Source organism: Electrona antarctica, assembly GCF_951216825.1.
Source record: "Electrona antarctica genome assembly, chromosome: 10".
In the NCBI taxonomy this organism is placed as follows: domain Eukaryota; kingdom Metazoa; phylum Chordata; class Actinopteri; order Myctophiformes; family Myctophidae; genus Electrona; species Electrona antarctica.
In genome coordinates this window covers 40696247-40716111 of record NC_136791.1, presented here as the reverse complement: position 1 = coordinate 40716111, position 19865 = coordinate 40696247, and the positions used below count along the sequence as shown (strand labels likewise).

General features: G+C 41.4%; 1 protein-coding gene across 2 annotated transcripts in view; it reads right to left on the bottom strand.

Annotated features, from left to right (window-relative positions):
* The window catches only part of b3gnt2b (UDP-GlcNAc:betaGal beta-1,3-N-acetylglucosaminyltransferase 2b), a 39253-nt gene extending 19647 nt beyond the window's left edge, over positions 1 to 19606 (bottom strand). The window contains exons 1-2 of one of the 2 annotated variants that reach the window (XM_079512436.1): positions 19133 to 19606; positions 14390 to 14466 (exon numbers count right to left, since the gene is read on the bottom strand). The gene's annotated coding sequence lies outside the window, so the exon portion shown is untranslated. The remainder of the gene's footprint in view (positions 1 to 14389; positions 14467 to 19132) is intronic. The other variant, XM_079512437.1, reaches the window with a different exon arrangement.
* Between the last annotated feature and the right edge of the window lie 259 nt (positions 19607 to 19865).

Sequence of the window (19865 nt, the reverse complement as noted above, 5' to 3'; positions counted from 1 at the left end):
CTTCCATAATATAATTCAAAAAGTGAAACCTTCATATATTCTCAATTCATTGTGCATAAAGTGAAGTATTTAAAACCTTTATTTGTTTTAATCTAGATGATTATGGCATACAGCTCATGAAAATAAAAAAAATCCTATCTCAACAAATTAGAATATTTTACGAGACCACTAAAAGAAATGTCGACCATCTGAAAAGTATATTAATGTATGCAGTCAATACTTGGTCTGGGCTACTTTTGAACAAATTATTTAATCAATGTGGCGTGGCATGGAGGTGATCAGCCTGTGGCACTGTTGAGGTGTTATGGAAGTTTGATAACAGTCGTAAATTAATTTGTATTGTAGCACACCTTCCTCTTGACAATACAACCTAGATTCTCTGTGGGGTTCAGGTCAGGCCAGTTGGCTGGTCAGTTAAGCACAGTAATTTTGGCCATGTTATCTGCTGGTGTTGATCCACTGACAGTGAAAACTTAAGAAAGGTTTCAACACAGCCATCTTTTTAGAGTATATTGTGCTTCAGTATGTTGACAAGCTTCATGGAGATGCTAATTTTCCTTTCCAGCTCGATTTGGCACCTGCCCACAGTGCCAAAACTACTAGTAACTGGTGTACTGACCATGGTATTACTGTGCTTAACTGAACAGCAAACTGGCCTGACCTGAACCCCACAGAGAATCTAGGTTGTATTGTCAAAGAGTTTTAGTGGTTTCATAAAATATTCTAATTTGTTGAGATAGGATTTTTAGATTTTCATGAGCTGTACGCCATAATCATCAAGATTAAAACAAAAAAGTTGAACTTTTACACAATATTCTAATTCATTGAAATGGAGCTGTATATACTGTACACCAACTAAAGAAAGCGAGAGAGAAAGAGAAAGCAAGAGGGGAGAAAATACGGTTGGGAATTAAAGATTAAGCAAAAGAACAATGTGAGAATGATTAACAGAGAGAGAGAGAGAGAGAGACAGAGAGTGGGGTTGGTGGAGAACGAGAGTGTGTGCGCATGCGTGTGTGTGTGTGTGTGTGTGTGTGTGTGTGTGTGTGTGTGTGTGTGTGTGTGTGTGTGTGTGTGTGTGTGTGTGTGTGTGTGTGTGTGTGTGATGCAACTTTGAAATACTTAAAACAAACTTCCTTTTTATTGAACTGTCTTTGCGGGAAGTCAAAGTGATTGTTTCAGTTACTGGGCCAGACAAACCAAAGCCTGTTGCAACAGCTGTACTGTAAGCACATGACAATAACGGTAAAGAAAAACATGACAAAGAACTTAAGAAAAGAAAGTGAAACCTACCTATCTACTGTTAAAACTGTATATATGTGTAGTACACTCATTGTTTTTACCTTAAAAGGTAGGGGACCGGGGTAAGTGATATTCTTGGGTTAAAACAAAAATGTTTGTTAAAATGTTAAATCACTATATTCTGTATCATTACTATGTTTGTTCAGTAGCAGGGGTCTCCCTGTCTCTCCAGCCCTTTAATAAAACAGAAAATACATGTTCAGGTAGGTGACACAATTTTAGCCAATCAGGAGAGTATAGCCATTTATCTGCTTAATTTGTAGTGTTCCCGTTCCAATTTTGTCTGCTTATTTCTTTGTGTCATCACTTAAAATTCCATTTGTTTAATCAGTATCCTGAGATTCCTGACCGTTTTCTCTATGCTGATTGGATAAAATTGGTATCCCGACCTGAAAATGCATTTTCAGTTTAATTAAAAGCTGGAGAGAGATGGAGACTCCTGTTACTGAACAAACATTCTATAACAATGAGTACTATCACAATAGAGCTTTTTAACACCTATTTTAACCAAAGAAAATCACTTACCCTGCCTTTAATTAAGATTCTTGCTCAGAGCCTTACAGCCTTTCCATACATTTGCTAACAGATGATATTTTTCTTTATTCTTTTGTATATCTTGAATATTAACTGAATCTCTACTCGTATCATATCTGTATCTGACGGTCCAGTCACAGTGTGTTCCATGACTAACACGTAGCCACGGCAACATTATCTTATATACACTCCATCCTAGGCTACAGAGGGAAGGTTTCCCTCCTCCTTGTGCAAATTAATAATAAAACTTAAAACTCAATTAAATTAATTGGTGGATGGGATATTTTTTTTTATCACTTAGATTTTTATTTATTTTTTGAACAAACACACAATAGTAAAGGACAAACACAGCACAAACATGAAAAACAAAAAATAAAAATACAATAAAGTCGACAATGCGTACTATCAAACCTTGCTCATTACATCACATATTCCTAGACATATTCTGGTGTTCCTCATTCCCCCGGGGGATGGGATATTTACAGTTCTCTCCAGCTTAAGGCCTCGACAGAGACCGTTTTGACTTGCGTTGGGGGAGAGCCCATTCATTGGGCGGCCCACTGGGCATTTAGTCAAGTGGCCAGTCTAGGCCCGACAAATCACCGACGAGTTTGCAAAGCTGTGCTTCTATCCATGCCGTTCCGTGTTTACGTCTAGGTTTACCGAAGTGGCTTCCTCTTTCAGAAAGAGTTGGGCCTGGGGCTAGGAGCAGAGGAGGAAAGCCTTTCTGCTCTCTGCTGCCAAAGGTCGCCAGGGGTACCATTCTCAGACTGCGTTGCGTTGTAGCATTGGGGGTTGTTCCCAGATTGACGGACGACGTATGACTGCCTGGACGCGAGAAATATCTCTCCCCCTCCGTTGCTTGGCGGAGTTGGCGCTTTCTGCGTCGATTGCGTTCAACTCTGTAAAGCACTTTACCTGGGGATTCCAATCTGCAGCCTTCTGGTCAATAGTCAGTTTCTCACACATTAACCAACCTTCACGCAACCTCTAGCCCACAACATGGCTTGGAGTGCGTGTGTGCACTGTGTGTGTGTGTGTGTGGGGGGGGGGGGGGGGGGGGGGGGGGGGGTAGAAAGTAGGAACCTCTAAGCTGAGGCTCCATATTGGACAGCGTTTCCCTTTTAGCACATTTGCTACTTAATCATTAAGCCAGTGTTTTGGTCACAGCAAACACAGGGGCTCAACAAACTGAGGAGACATGATCTCACTGTGAGTGGGTCAATGTACAAACAGTGTGGAATGATTAACTAAACACACACATACACCATGCTGTCTGTGTTCATAGACTCACTCTCTCTCTCACACTCACTCACACACTCACACACACAGTCTAGGTCAGGGGTTTTCAACAGGTGGTCCGTGGACCACTGGTGGTCCGTGAAGGTATTGCATGTGGTCCCTGACCATGCATTTAGTATTGTAGCAAATGTTGTATTTTCTTCCACGGAACAATGCACTACTTTTGGCGGACGTGGAAGTGCATCAATGTATCAGTTACTGAGGTGAAGAAATTCCACAGAAAGTTGAATTCTCAAGAAGGGTGCAGTCTACCAGCTTACCTGATTGAGTCATCATTATTAGGAAATGTGCCCATATGTCTGCTCTATGAGTACTGTATCAGTTAACCTGAGTTTAATGGGAGGATGGATAAAGTAAGAGAAGTGTAACCGTGGGATAGGAATAGATCAGTGGTTCTCAAAAGATATATATCTTTTGGCTCCGGACCACTCGTATATTTCAGTTAAATATTGCCTTGGATTGATATCATTTGTTGCACGTAGTATCGTGCAATGAATGAAATCAAGCCCTTAACAGTCATGATTTAATTTCAATCTTTTTATTAGCTATCAATTCAAATATTTTCTTACATTTGATGTCTAATTTCAATCTTTTTATTAGCTATCAATTCAAATATTTTCTTACATTTGATGGAGTTTTGATTATACTGTATTATTTAAACATATTTTAATACATCTAACAAAGACATTTTATTTATATTTTAAAACATTTTCCCATGGACCACCTGCAGGCCTATTATGCCATGGACCACTAGTAGTCCGTGGACCATCGGTTGAGAAACAGTGGTATGTATATATTGCACAGCATTAGCAAGTGTTATGAAAGCGCTAAGCTTAGCCCATAATATGGGCTAAGCTTAGCGCTTTCATAACAGGGTATATTATACCCTCCCAAGACAACAGTGGTCCCTAGCTTGATTCTTAGTCAGGGTGGTGGTCCCTGGTTCACAATCAGTTGAAAACCCCTGGTCTAGGTAACCCTTGTTTGAACTTCAGACCTCTATGTTTGCACTTTCCCATTTCAAACAGAAATCAGTTTTCTTCACATGCCAACAATTTTTCACAACTTACTTATACTTCGCCACTACACCATAAAGGATCTCATTCATGGGATCTATACATTGATTATCAATGCTTTGTGATTCTGATCTTGCATTCCTTACCAACTGTCTAACATCACTTGAACTCATTTATTTAACCCTAGAACACTAAACTTAACTTTTAGAACACCAAACTTAACTTTTCAAGTTAAGTCAAACCATCAATAAACCCGGATATATTTTACCCAATATTCCATAAAAAGTATTTCTAATCAAAATATATCTAAGTACAGCAATACATGGCAACTTGACCTACTCTTCTTTAATATTTCATCATGACTTTTCACAAAAAAATGGCCCCATCATAACAGGGCAAAATCTGTGAAAAATGTGGGTATTCTTTAAAAAATATTCCTAAAAAATTGAGCTAGGAATATGTGGGACACGTGAGCATGATACAGTCACAGTGAAAGAAAGAGAAATAAAAGCCCATTGTGGGTGTATGGGAGTTTTCCTCTATCACTAAACACGGTGAAATTCACCCGAACACCTGGCACTGCCTGTAGAAACAACCAGGACTGTAGGGAAACAAACTTACCTTCTATGATGTCACTGAGCATCATGAAGGTACCGAAAGACCCACCCACCTCAGACATCAGCAACATCATGAACATTACAAAAATATAAATGTCCGGGTGAAAATCACCAAGGTCTTCTAGGGTTAAAAATATGACTAGGCTCTACTTTTGCTAAACCCATAAAATGAAAATGCATTACAGTAATTTATCTAGTCGCGTTCAGCTGTAGCCTGTAATCGGTCCTTTATTCAAGCTGATACTTAATAGGCCCCTTTTGGATTGTTTTAATTTTAGAAGATAATGGTTCTCTCTGTATATTTATAGTACAATCAGCATTTGTCACCTCGGCCTCCATGTTTTATATTATTTTAGAATGTGTGCAAATTGTGCGACAGCAAAATGCTAATTGGTGCACACCTCATTCGTTCTGTCAAGTGTCAAAAGCCCCCCCCCCCCCCCCCCCCCAAAAGGCAAGTATAAATAAGTATGACTTCACAAATAACTGAACTGGAGTGGGGCATCAACTAGTTTTTCCAATCTCAAGTGTAATTATTAATAAAAAGGTACAGTATGCAACATTATCAAAGAGTATGTTTGAGTGGAGGTGCACCTCCTCGGTCCACAGACCAAGACTGTCAGCTGGCAGAGTCAGACTCTCATTGGTCAACAGAGACCGTCAGCTGGCACAGTCAGACTCGCATTGGTCAACAGAGACCGTCAGCTGGCACAGTCAGACTCGCATTGGTCAACAGAGACCGTCAGCTGGCCCAGTCAGACTCTCATTGGTCAACAGAGACCGTCAGCTGGCAGAGTCAGACTCTCATTGGTCCAACCAGAGATTTACATGATACGCAAGTCACTGGAGGAGAGCGTGGGAAACTAACACATGCATACACTGCAAATGTGTGTGTGTGTACACAGACACACATAATGTATTGTACACACAAACACGCACACAGCTCAGCTACAGTATGTGTGCGTCTTTGTGCATGTTACTATAAACTGATGTGTGTGCAATGCATCCTAAGAATATGCCATGTGTGTGCGTTCTAAAATTGCTGTGTGGGTGTGTGTGTTCTATAATTGCTGTGGGTGTGTTCTATAATTGCTGTGTGTGCACGCGCGCGTTTACACTGCATGTCTGTCATTCTAAATATAAATGTCAGAGAGTGCTGCAGTGCATATGTTTCTGTCAGTGTAATCTATATATACTGTCTGTGCGCGCGCGCGCGCGCACGCACACGCACACACACACACACACACACACACACACACACTCTGTGTCTAGGTGTCTCTGAATGTCTGTCAAAATGTGTGGCGGCAACAGCAGATAGGGAGACAAACAGCAGGAATACCATGCATGGTCTGAGTCCTCCACACAGGTGAGGAGAGACATCAATTTACAGACAGACATGACTCAGACCAACCGATCACTAAAGTGAGGCATTGTTGAATCCTGGTGTGTCAAAATATTGCAGTCATCCAGCGGCAATATTATTTAATATTTACCTTCAATTTCAACACATTAATGGGGGGTACCGGTACAATATCTATCCACACTGGGTGTAATGATATTTACCAATAATAGGCCTAATTATTTGTTTGTTTGATGTTTGACTACACTGTATACATGGGTGGGGTTTACCGTGTGGTGGGAAATCTTGATTGTGCCAGAAAAACTGCATTTCAAGCAGTGCAAAGAATATACTGAATATACAAAGAATATACTATAACATACACATATATACAATGCAATTATTGTGCTGTCTACATGACATGCTATAAGTCTGTTTCAAATGCTATCTAAGTCTAAAAAGTGCTATCTAAGGGGGTAGGATAAGTGCTATGGGCCATGATGGAGTCTGAAAAGGTGGGTCTTCAGACTACGGCGGAAGATTGGGAGTGATGCCGCAGTTCTGACTGCAACGGGGAGTGCATTCCACAGTTTATATATATATATATATATATATATATATATATATATATATATATATATATATATATATACATACACACACACACTGTATACACACACAGGCTATATACTGTATATCATGAAATTTAACTCAGGTCTGGCAAGAAATAAGGCTCTGTAAACAGTGGGAAAGCCGTGTGGGAGTAATAGACACATGATGTGAAGAGAGAGCTATTGCCACAAATAACCCATGGCGTGAGAGGAGGGGAGGCACGGTCCAAGTTGTTGTCTGCACTCCAAATATCTAAAGTGGGCAGGGCACCAGTATTGACATGGGCTAGGGGAGGGCTGCTGTCACACACACGCTTCGTCTTCTCACAGAAACCTCATATCATCACAGTTATCATAGTTGCAGAGAGAGTATGTTTTGCACTCCGTCCGTCCGTACTGTCCGTGTGTCTGTGTACAGCTAATCTCTGGCACCGCTAGGCCCATCGGCCAAACTCTGCACACACACACTCCCTGGATGCCAACGACTAACATCTGCCCCAAATTCTTCAGAACGGCCTGTTATAGCGCCACCATGAGGCCGATTTTCGCTAAACACATTTAATTACGTTACTTGTACACATAATCGGTATATACACTATCTCTATAGGCATGTGATGAAAATGGATCCGTCTCATTTCATTTCCCATATTCCATCCCGATTGGCTAAGATTGCCTTCCAAAGCTTGCAGGATTGGTCCGTTTCGAACAAAATGCCACAAATCATGAAAACAGCATTTCAACTTTACAATCACTATAATCTATATAGTAAGGCATGCAGGCATCCTAGTGTCAATAAACATTCCGCAACAATGCCTCCTCATGTTTGTTGTGTTGACAAACTTGATTTTTTACCTCAAATGTTTTCAGATACATATATTCATGTACTGTATAAGTTTAAAACGAGTAATGCATCGTCCGCCGTCATCTTAAATTTCATGACCACCCAAAAGAAAGCAACCCAGACACACTCCATAACATAGCCCTCAATCACGGAGAAAACCAACAGGGATGCCCCCTTAGTCAGCTGGTCCAGGGACTATATACACAAACGCAAGCACAACCAGCAGACGGAAAACCCATTGGACTCAACCAGATTATAAGAAAACAAAAAGAAAGCTACCTGGCATACTGGAAAGAGACTACCCAAAACCAAAGCAAAATATACATTGGCTGAATACCTGAACACGGTAAAAGACCCAAAACTTAGGAAAGCATTAATCCGAGTTCCCAGAAGTTTTATTTTTCGCCACTAGGGGGGCGAGAAAGACAGGAAAGGTACAGACTCAGTGAACACAGCCTTGCAATAGAAGAAGGCCGCCACAGACAGACCCCGCTTCCAAGGGAAAACAGACTATGCACCCACTGCACACAACATGTATGGACACAGAGCTACACTTTCTAACCACCTGCCCACTATACCAAGACATCAGAGACACATACTTCCCACAGATTACTCACACACAACGTGAGTTCGAAACTATTGACAAAAATCACACCCGTGTGAAGTGAGTGGTGCAACTCCGTGTGGGGGGTGGGTTCCAGACCCCCAGGAACGCGCCCAGGGGGGCGGGCCGGTTCCGGCGTGCCGCCCCGTGTCCGAAACGGTTGAGAAATGAGTTACCGTGTGCCGGTCCCTCTACTGTACTGGCACACCCGAAATCATCATATATACAGTTAATATGTGCGTGTGTGTTTGTGTGTGTGTTAGGTTGCGCACAGGTGGTGAAAAACAACCATGCTGTTTTCATGCTCATACCCAGCCAGCCAGCCAGCCAGCCAGGCAGGCAGGCAGGCACCCACCCACACACATAAGTCCGTAAGGGAGTGGTTGCACCACTCAAAAACTCCCATACCTATTGGGAGAAATACAACAAATGTGCAAACACAGCAGCAAGATTTGTGAACTTCTGTGACAAAAGAAGGATAGCCAATGGAATACAACCACCCTAAGGACTACTATCTGTACCAAGTAGGCCGCTGGACCTTGCACATGTAAACAGAGCTGCTACCTTTAAACAGATCTTAAATCTAAGTTTTTCCTGTATACCATTTAAAGTCCTGAGAAAATAATGCTGCCATTTGTCCCAAAGTGACTGCAAGGAATTGCTGCTATTTGTTTCAAACACATAACATGTATATATAACGATGCAATGTGACATAGCTCCGTTTACAAAAGGCTGTACCCCCTCCTCCAACTGTATATACTTTCCCCATTTTCAACTGTTTTTGTTGTATTGTATTTGACACTTGCTTTGGCAATGTAAACGTTTGTTTTCTCATGCCAATAAAGCTCCTTTGAATTGAAAAATAGATAAAGAACATATATGTTCTATGTTGCTATGTTGTATGTATGTATGCGCGGTTAACGTGTAAGACTATTATTACTGTTGGTTGCTTGTAATGATAGGAAGTGAAGTGTCTCCTATGATTCATTGCACTCACTATCAGGTCTGATATAATTTGAATAATAGGGTGAGCTGAATGTTAATGACAAATGGCTGGCTGTCTGGGCAAGTAAATAGCCGATATCACTGTACAAGACACTGTGACAAACACCCCTGCACACAGATAAGATTGATGTCCTGGAATGGAATTATTAATTATCGAAGACCTCTGGTAACTTACGTAGCTAATGTCAGCTCTAGCCAAAGGGACATATTGTACTAACTTAAGACCTTTCATCAGCCTTCTGTGCATGTGAGAGAGAGTGCGGTAAAGAGTAGAGAGGATATGGGAGGGACAGATAGTGAGAGATATAGGCAGCTTGTTATCGTAGAAGACAGTAGCTAGCCAGTGATTTATTTCACCACTCATTAGGTGATGCTGGGCGTGTTCCCAGTAACACAAAAAACAAGTCTAAATCTGGTAAATGACTCATGTCAAAATCTGTGTGTCAGTCAGGTGTCATTCTGAATGAATAATGCTTGCTTGTGTAACTAACATACAGTCAGAATTATTCCCCATTTGAGCACATACAGTAGTACCGTATCATACTGGAGGAGAGAACATTGATATCAGAGGATTAGGCATCAAAGTGACACGGTTTGCACATTGTTAGAAAATTAGCCATCTATGGCTGTCACGATCATGACCTTCCAGTTAATGATTGTCACTAAATCGTGATGAATGATTTGGGGCATTATTGAACACTGGAACATATTGTATGCACTAAACTAAATTTATGTTTGCCTTCAAGGCTTTGTAACAAATTTCACAGGGCACTATAAATACACAAAGAAATGGCCGACAAAGCTTGTAGATCTGCAATTTGATGTTTTATGTATCTAAAAATTGTGAAAGACATTATTTAATTGATGGAAACAATTATAATGATATTATTGCAAACATAATTGTGATTAGCTCACATAATTGTGATCAAGTGATTATGCCTTTTCTCTATTGTAGATGAAGTTCATATAAATATTTTCTACTCAAAAATGAAGAAACAGTACCATGTATGGTTGCATGTTCACACAGTGCTCAAATTCAAAGTTACAGGTATCCACTTCAACCAGTGCAGAAACAAAATGGAACTGTTTCTGTCTCTGGCTTATTACACAGAATGTCCCATTTCAAGTTTTTGGAAATAGCAGATCTACAAGATCACAATGCATTGCATCGCGATGCATTGTGAGCTTGTAGATCGGCTAATTTTCAAATGGCCAAAGTATATATATAGGGTTGAATTGGTTAATGTAGGTTTTGTAATAATCATCAAAATCTACAAAGTAACTAGTAATAATTGTGGTAGTAATAATGGAGCTTAGCTTAAAAACATGGTGCCAGTGTTGCAGCCTTTATGGTACAAAATGTTGTGTACATGAAGTCTGACCAGTTGCAGCTACTGCAAGGATGCAAGTGGGTTCTAATTGAATATATTACAGACCCTCAGGCTAAGACAGAGTGACAGACAACATCCTCCCACGAACACTGAACCGCAGCAACACCAAATGATTAGCCTGCTGAAAACTAGGAAATAAGGGAGTGTGGTGAGTGAGCTGTTGACAACTCGAAAACACAAATCCATTGCTTAAGCTAAACACACACACTATCATATAATAGTGAAATCCTGAACTTGATTTCCAATCAAGTTCTAACCCGAACACAGACCTATGGAAAATGAGGACCGGTGAGGGCCTAAATTTCCAGGATTTTACCCCTCTTCTCCTTGTGAGGACATCTGGTACGCACACAGAACGTATAACAACAAACACACGTTACTGACACAATGATGATGAATGGTTACGATGATGAATTTCTGCAAATAACCACCAATATTAAATAAATAAGAGTTCTGTGGCTTTGATGGTGTAGGGATCAAGATGCTGAACAAAGTGTAGCCTCTCTCCTGCTCTGACCTTTCTTACTCTCTCAATAATTAAAAGGAATATTCTTAATTCCTCATCTTCGTTTCACAATAATAAATCAATAAAAATAAATGTAATTCCATGAAAAGAAAATAAGAAATAGTGCCAAATTGGTTCTGGTATATAAACACACAGTAGGCCTACGTAGGTTATGTCTGTGTTATAAATTGTAAAGGGCCAAACAAGCATGTTACAACTCCCTTGGTAGAAGGCAGGAAGAAACAGCGAGATGAGAGGAAGAGTAGTGACTTCTGAGCAGCTAACTCTTTAACTATTTACTGTCACTACACGACCACCAAGTGTTGAAGGAAGGTATATCTACCAAAATAAAGGATGCAAGTAGTTGTTTATTCGTTCATCTATATGGAAATTTGCACCATCTTTGTATACATTTTCTAAATTAAACACTTTTTGGTGTAAACTAATTAGGGGTCAAGCCAAAAGGGGCGAAGCCCCCTTAAGGTGTGGATTGGCTTAAGGATGGTTAGAGCGGCGCGATTATATACAAAGTCAATGCAAAGACGAGAAGTTGCACGAGTACTGTGAACGGGCACAACGCGACCTGGCGCAGCACAAACAGGACGAACCTAGGCGAATATTTAAATTCAAGACTGAACGCAACTTTATTGTTTTCGTGCGGGTTCCGCCATTTTTCGCAGTTTTGGCAGTTCTGTGCTGTCGTTTTCCACGAAATTCGGCAATATGGTAGAGGGCCATGAGAATCGGTCATGAACTGAAGCTCAGTCATTCGTCAAAAGACCTCTGACCTTTAGATCTCCCAATGAATTAATTATATGATCTGCTCTATCCACTCTTAATGTCAAAAAAGCGACGTCAAAGATTTCCGTAGCCTGGTTAACCACTCCCCCTTGAAATCACATTTCCATTCATTTGTGTGGAGTCTGGACCCAGCTAATGTATGGTTGGCTGCAGCTCCACTTCAGCCAAGTAGCGTGACAAAAACCTGACTAATGACAGCTCATGAAATGTAAGCGACCTAGTCATCAATGGAGCGACCTAGTCATCAATGGGAGTCCCACCCCATGCCCCCATGCCCCATACTCTGAAACCCCCGCCTAAGCCAATGGGAGTCTGACCCCATACTCTGAAACCCCCCCCCTAAGCCAATGGGAGTCTGACCCATACTCTGAAACCCAGCCGGAAATGCTGCCAGCCAATCCCGCAGTAACGACCTAGTCATGATTGCCTGTCTCCTACCACGGAAGGGCTGATTTCACCCAACACCCATATACACACACAGCATCGAAACGCGGCTAATGTTATGAGCTAGCAGGAAAGATGCACAATAGAGACAGCATTTGTTTCACCTGACAAATATGACTGTCACCATTTCTTGTTTCTTTATTTCTTTATTGCTTTTATGGCTTGACTCTGTCTTATCGCTACTTACAGCTATATTATTGCGACAACAGGTCACAGTTAACTATAAAATTGTCAGTCCCGTCAGTCAGTTGGTCACGCCCCATATGGTCATGCCTCGTACCATCACATGATGTCATCAATATTAACTCATCCACTAAATGGAAGTAGCAATAGTTCAACACAGGCCACCATAGATTTAATTTGTTCTATTTTTTAGAACGAGAGTTGTAAGATTTGTCTTAATTCATGATTATAATGTTAGCAATTTAAGCCCCAATTTAAGCCCCAATTTTACCTGTCCATTTAAACTCTAGACCGGCCTGCCCCAAAGTTATTAGTGCAGCCGCTCCCGGCAGCTCCCGGCCCGAAAATTAAGGCCTGGCCCTACCTGGGCCATCATCAAACCCTGTACACTCAAGACACTGCCCCCGCTGCCACCCGTAGATCTCCATATATGGAGCTGACCTGTTCTGACATTCCATGTTGATCTGACCTCAGTACTCAAGACACGCTCCATATATGGCCAGTACAGAATTCATTCCATATGTTGATCTGACCCCCCCATGCCAAAGCGTGGGGCGATTTAAGTAAATAGCTAAATGAACATGCATACCAAGAAATGTTTCTTTACGATACATGCCAATACTTTAGAAAAATGTGTTAGTCACACAGCAGTAGTATCTACAAGCTAGCGTAACATTACCTCAAGTAAGTCACTTTTAATAAGGTCTATTCTTGCAACTAAGCCTAAGGATCAATGTCAGGGCTTATAGCTTAATAACAACCAGAGACTAACCACAATACATTTTACATCACACTGTTCCTGTCATGTTGCATTGTTTGTGTTGATTTATTTTTCAAATCAAATTCAAATTACGGCATACATGTTCAATCAATTATTCAAGCAAAGCAAACAGCATAAACAATATTAGTTTGCCTCTTCTACAAAAATAAAAGTTACAAGGCTACATTCTGGAGCGTCATCTGTCACACGTGCCAAGCTGTCATTCTCTGTCCCTTGTATTATTATTTATTATACCGTACTTGTATTATTTCCCACCACGGAGTAACCTCGCGTCACCAGACTATCCACCATAGCTATCCACCTCGGAGGAAAGGCTGGTGAAGACCGGCAGTGTCGGTAGGCTAATCAGAGGCAGGCGCCAGGCGGGGCGTTACCATGTCTAGTTTACAATCATGCTTCTTCAACTGTGCTAGACAGAGTAAGTAATTAATTAACCTGATTATTTCCCTGGCATGGAAAAACACATACAGGATAGGTATTGTAATTGAAATGATCAGTACATTGCCATAATTAGATGATACTTTTTGGGGTTGAAAAGGACGACGGTCACAAATTAGGTAAAGGTAAAAGCACAACTCAGGACGGGTGAGACATTGTAGAAAAGATTGGGTTGGTGGGTTAACTTATTTGGACAGAAATGTATAATTTTACATTTGATGCATTATGTGACGAACCCTAGCGTCCCTATTCTGGTGCGAACATTCTGCGAAGGCGGAACAGAACAGAGGAGGCCAGGTATTACAGCAGGCCAAACAGAGAGGAAATGACCGCTCCCCACCTCTTCATAACACCCCCACCTCTTTATAACCCCCTACCCTTTTCCCCAACCTGCACATAGTGTTGTTGTTTTTGCGATGATTAGACAATTAACATTGTAAAATACGTACTACAAAATGCAGTGTAGATGACATGTCATGAAGGCAGAGCTTACTTTTGGGCCACAGTATGGAATGGTTAGTCTACTTACTTTGTTTAACAGGCATGTGGTCAATCTGAATGCATAGAACACATGACTACACCATGATAAATAGCAAGCAAGGGTGGGAGAAGGGGGTGAATATTATCAGAGGCCATATTACAATAATGCAAATAGCCTGCATCCTTAGGACTCACTGAATAGAGCGCCGAAGTCCACTCCTGACGTCACTCGCTCATCACCTGGTTCTGCCTGGTTCACGGAAGTAATTTCTCTATGGAGAATAACATGGGGTCATCTTAAAATCGTTTCGTATAAGCATTGTGGTTCAAAAATAACCAAGCTGTCTCTGCGTTGTCAGGGAGGTGTCTCTGTATCTTTTGCGACAGTCAGTCACTCATATATGATATATGAGATATATGTCTGTTTCTAGCGAAAATGTAACTAATTCAGTAGCAGTAACAATAGCGTTTTCTCTCAGTCAGTTGATTCTTCATATCCATATGAGTGTAACGGCCGGGATGACATGTTTATTCTTCAAACAGTTCTTATATGAGGCGGTCTAAAATCCCCCTATGGAGATTACAATGCAAATAAAAAGTCCATGAACCTGTGGATTTGCGCCCTCCACCTATATTGACGTCAGACTTCGGTGCTCTATTGAGAAAGGACACAATCAATCATGTCACCCTCTGGGGGTCCTGGGATGCAATACTGTACTCTAACGTTGTTGAAGTAGGACTCATACAATGTCCCTGGGACCCATCTAAAAGACCACCCCTGGGTCCCGGGACCCATTACTTTTGGAATTGGATATATTCACAATACGTACAGATCAAATCATTCCCCTCTTTTGTCGCTTATGACACTTTCATTAGATCTACAGTCAAGGAAGGAAACAGGATACCACAGTTAACTTGTAAATTCTAAAAGACACACACACACACACACACACACACACACACACACACACACACACACACACACACACACACACACACACACACACACACACACACACACACACACACACACACACACACACACACACACACACACACACACACACACACACACACACACACACACACACACACACACACTTTATCTGACGCAATCAGTCTGACAGTCATGAGACATTGTTCCTTATATTCTGCCGTAGGTCATGACACCGGTCCACAGCAGTGTTAAAAACTCAGCATACAGAAGAGAGGCACATGATCTCATGAGTCATTTGGTTATATTATGCCAAGACTTGACAAGGAGGTTGTATAGATATTCATTCTGACTGTTTGGTAAATTGAGCATATATTGTCATGTATGTTTAATTGTACAGCAAATGTATTTAGGCTGTAAGGCTCACTGCCGCTCGCTCACATACATACTGCACTTCAATGAACTTAAAGTTTACCCTACCTACAGTATATACTGAGAGCATCTATAGGACCACAATTGGCCGTGTTTGGGGGAGGGAAATCTTTGTCACTGCATATACCCCTATGGTCTGAGGCAGCACCTGTCAGCAGGGAATGTTGAACGGGTGGGGATTAGGATGGAGACACTACGTCCTGCCGTTGGGGACTCCTCAGTCCTCACTGACAGGTGAGCCAGTAGAGTACAACAGCAATGGCAGATGGCAATCAGTGGTTGGAATGAATTGGTATGGCAACTAAATTGGGAGACAAAAGGGATGAAGATAATTGGCTAATGTATATAAAAATAAATAAACATACTTTGTTGACTGGGGTCCCACAGGGGTCTATACTTGCCCATCCACCCAAAACACTTCGCCAAAAATAGCCAATCTACAAGCTCACAATGTGTGGCAACTGTCACATCGCTCTGTAACACTTGGGAGCTTAATGTAGATATTCTGTTTTCAGCAAATGTTCATCTATTTTCACCAAATGTTAGCCTATTATGACATGCCCAAAAAAATTGCGTTGCCAATTTTGTTTTAATGGGGATATGTATGTTTTTAATGTTGTCATATTTTGCCATAACTTTTTTATAAAAGCAGTGACATTGACAGCCATGACATATTGTTATTGTGACACCTAAGGGCATTCGCCCGACACAAAGACTTCTGCTTTTCCTTTCAGCCGTTCCCTTCAGGTGTCGCTACAGCAAATAATCTGCCTCCATCTCACCCTATCACAATCTGCCTCATCTTCTCTCACACCAACTAACTTCATGTCCTCTTTTACTACATCCATAAATCTTCTTTGGTCTACAAAATTGTCTTTAGAGAATTACAAGAATACAAATATTAGACAAAATTGGAATTATTTACTAATATAATTCAACAAATTAAATCAAAATTCTCTCCTCTCCTATGTCTTTTCTCATATCTGCTCTGAGTGCTGTCCCCCAATCTCCCAGCCTCTCTCCATTTCTTCCTACATCTGTACATCATCCTTCCTTCTTTCCTTGTCTCCTCTTATCTCCTTTCCTCTCCCCTCATCTCCATTTGGCCCAAATCTCCACAGCAAACCAAAATGCCTGAAGATGATGTTGCTGGCATTGGCTGAAGCATGTTGTCCTCTAATGTTATCTTTTTTTTTGCGGCTTTCGCCTTTATTTTATAGAGGGACAGACAGTAGGCTGACAGGAAATGGGGGAGAGAGATGGGGGAGTGACATGCAGTAAAGGCCGTCGGGATCGGGAGTCGAGCCCGCGGCACACTGCCAGACTCGGACTACCGGCCAAGGTGCCTAGACCGCTGAGCCATGGCCCAGGCCCTCTAATGTTATCTTTGTCTCAAGCAAACTTCAATGAGAGAATTCTTTAAAAAGTTCATCGTATCTACCTCGTATCTCAATCTAGAGAAGATAGATAAATATTTACTGCAGTCAAATCAAGTGTATTCATTCCAACGATATGCAGTGCAGTACAAAACTTTCTCCCAAAAGGCTCAGTGCAACAAATAAGACTTACTAGGTTTTTAGTGCAAATAAATGTGACAGATGCAGCAGTGACAGGGGATATTCAGTATGTATTCATTAAATTATAATATAATAAAATGGTTTATATTTGTATAGTTAAAGCTCACAGTAACTACGCATAGCTACACATTGTGTTATTATTACCACAATGTTGATAATTGATAATGAGTGACATTAGCTAGCATTTTGTTAGCATAAGCTCTTAATAAAACGTTATTTAAACAATCTCAGTGCATCAGAATTGAACGTCACATTCTCTGTACATCTATCTTATCTATAAATGCACCAAGTCTCTGTACGAGTGTACGAGTGTACGTGTGTCGTGTGTGTGTGTACATACTGTACGTCTGTGTGTACATACTGTACGTCTGTAATCCACGTAACTCAAGAACAGTTTGCCCCACCAACTGCAAATTTGACACACGCGTTCCACACCACCACAGGGAGTTGAGACACCGTTGTCCAGAACCACCACAAAAGCCCCTGCCCAGGCTCTGGACAGGGCACAAATTAGCCAATTGATCACACCTGATCACCCCTAGATCTCCATATATGGAGCTGGCCTGTTCTGACATCACAATGATGTTCTGACATCTGCATAGACTCCATATTTTGGGCATGCCTGACAAATAACTCCATATATGGGCATATAAGGGACACAGACATAATAACTGGGAGAGGCATGCATTTCAACTTGCATCGTTCCAAGTGGGCCATTGCACAACACTCTTGTTCTCTAGTATTACTGGGTCTAACATTTATTTTAAGATTAGTTCAAATGTACTACAAAAAAAACCCTAAATTAGATTAATTTCCAATTCAATAAGTACTAGGCAATCAGGGATCTGGCCTGGCCAGACGTAGGGTGGCCTGGCCACCCTACGTCTATCCCTATTCCCTCCCATCCCAATGACACCCTGGTCAGACATCCCGTTCTATTTGATCTAATAATCAGCTAACACAGGACGCCTGTCACTACCTTTCCTAAGACACCCTGGACATCGATCAAAGCATCTAGATCTCAAGCTGTGGAATGAACTCACCCCCGCCCTCAGTCAGGACTCAGGACAGCAGACTCACTGCCCATTTTCCACCAGTCTGATAACTCACCTCTCATACTTTACTTTATCTCACCCCCTAGGTCTCATCAATTCATGTTTCACTTCATGTTGTTATCTATTTTTGATCAATCCTAGACATGTCCAAAGGTAGACATGTCCAAAGGTGGTTTAGCAATTGTATTTTATTTTGGAATGAACCCCTTAATTTTGAATGTTTTGATTTGTTTGCTGCTAACCAAGCTATAGAGCCATTGATGAGAAATGTTCAGGCTCACTCACTCATACACCTAACATGTGTTCAATGTAGCTTTGGGCATGAAAAGAAAATTATACAATAATAATAATAATTTAAAAAAAAATTAGGTCTATATTTTTAACTTAAAAAAAAGTTGACCTTCATATTAGCCTACAGCTGATCAACTCTGATCGACTAGATAGTCTCCACTCGAGGTTGTAAAGGGGACTGCCCATAACTCAGAAGTCTATACAGTGTACGAACACTAAATTCGTTTATACGTTTCTTGGTTACGGTACAGTTAAGATTCAATTTAAAGGCCATGATAGGTTTACGCACCTGCGCAATGACTTTATGGTTTTATTACGCAAATGAATTCCAATAAACTTATCTTGGGGTAGCCCATGACATCACCAAGTGAAAGGCAGAGACACAGGCGGAGGGACTGGGCACTGGGGGCAGGTTTGTTGCCCAAAATGGGTTAGAAAAAATATATAAAAGACAAACAAAGCTACTATTCAGTGGTCCGTCACCGGTGCGTCAAATGCCAGGCTACTTTTATCAGATGGGATCAACAGCTGTTTGTTTCCGAGAAAAGTTTAGGCGATCTAATTAGCGCACCAAAGCATATTATTTCCCAGAGAAGACTGTCATTGTAGGCGATTAAGGGACACATAAATATACACACCGAGAACATACCTTGTAGTTTAAAATTGATTTCCCCCTAGCTCCCACGACACGACACGGATTGCACACTCAACAGTTTAAGAAACGTATTCCTTTTGGTCTCGATCAGTCCGTCTTGAGGAAAAGTCCAACCCCAACATCCACCGGCGTTGAAAAGAAAATATACTAGTTTCTTATTATTTTCACTTCAAACGCTCACGTCCAAACTTCGCTGGGCTCCGCTCTCACTTTCGGAGCACGACTCCATAAATCCATAGGTCTCAGAGGATAAATATGGACTTTATGTTGTACTGACTGGAATGCTTGCTGCTCTCTCCTTACCTCATGGACTCGGCGGTTATGATTGAAGCAAAAGAGCAGAGCAGACTCCTCCTAAACGGTGACGCAGCTTTTGTTGTTCACAAGGAGGAGGAAAAAAACAGGGCGGGGCACTACCTTAAAATTACAGCCCGGCCGTCTTCTTTAAGTGTCTGTCTGTCTGTCTGTCTGTCTGTCTGTCTGTCTAAACCCCACCACTGTCTTTCTTCATCAAACCCCCGTTTGTTATGTCTCGCGTCTCTCACCTTGTCTCTCTCTCTCTCTCTCTCTCTCTCTCTCTCTCTCTCTCTCTCTCTCTCTCTCTCTCTCTCTCTCTCTCTCTCTCTCTCTCTCTCTCTCTCTCTCTCTCTCTCTCTCTCTCTCTCTCTCTCTGCCTTTCTCACTCTGAGCACCAAAATGTGCAAGACAGGGTGCCACTGCCAGCCTG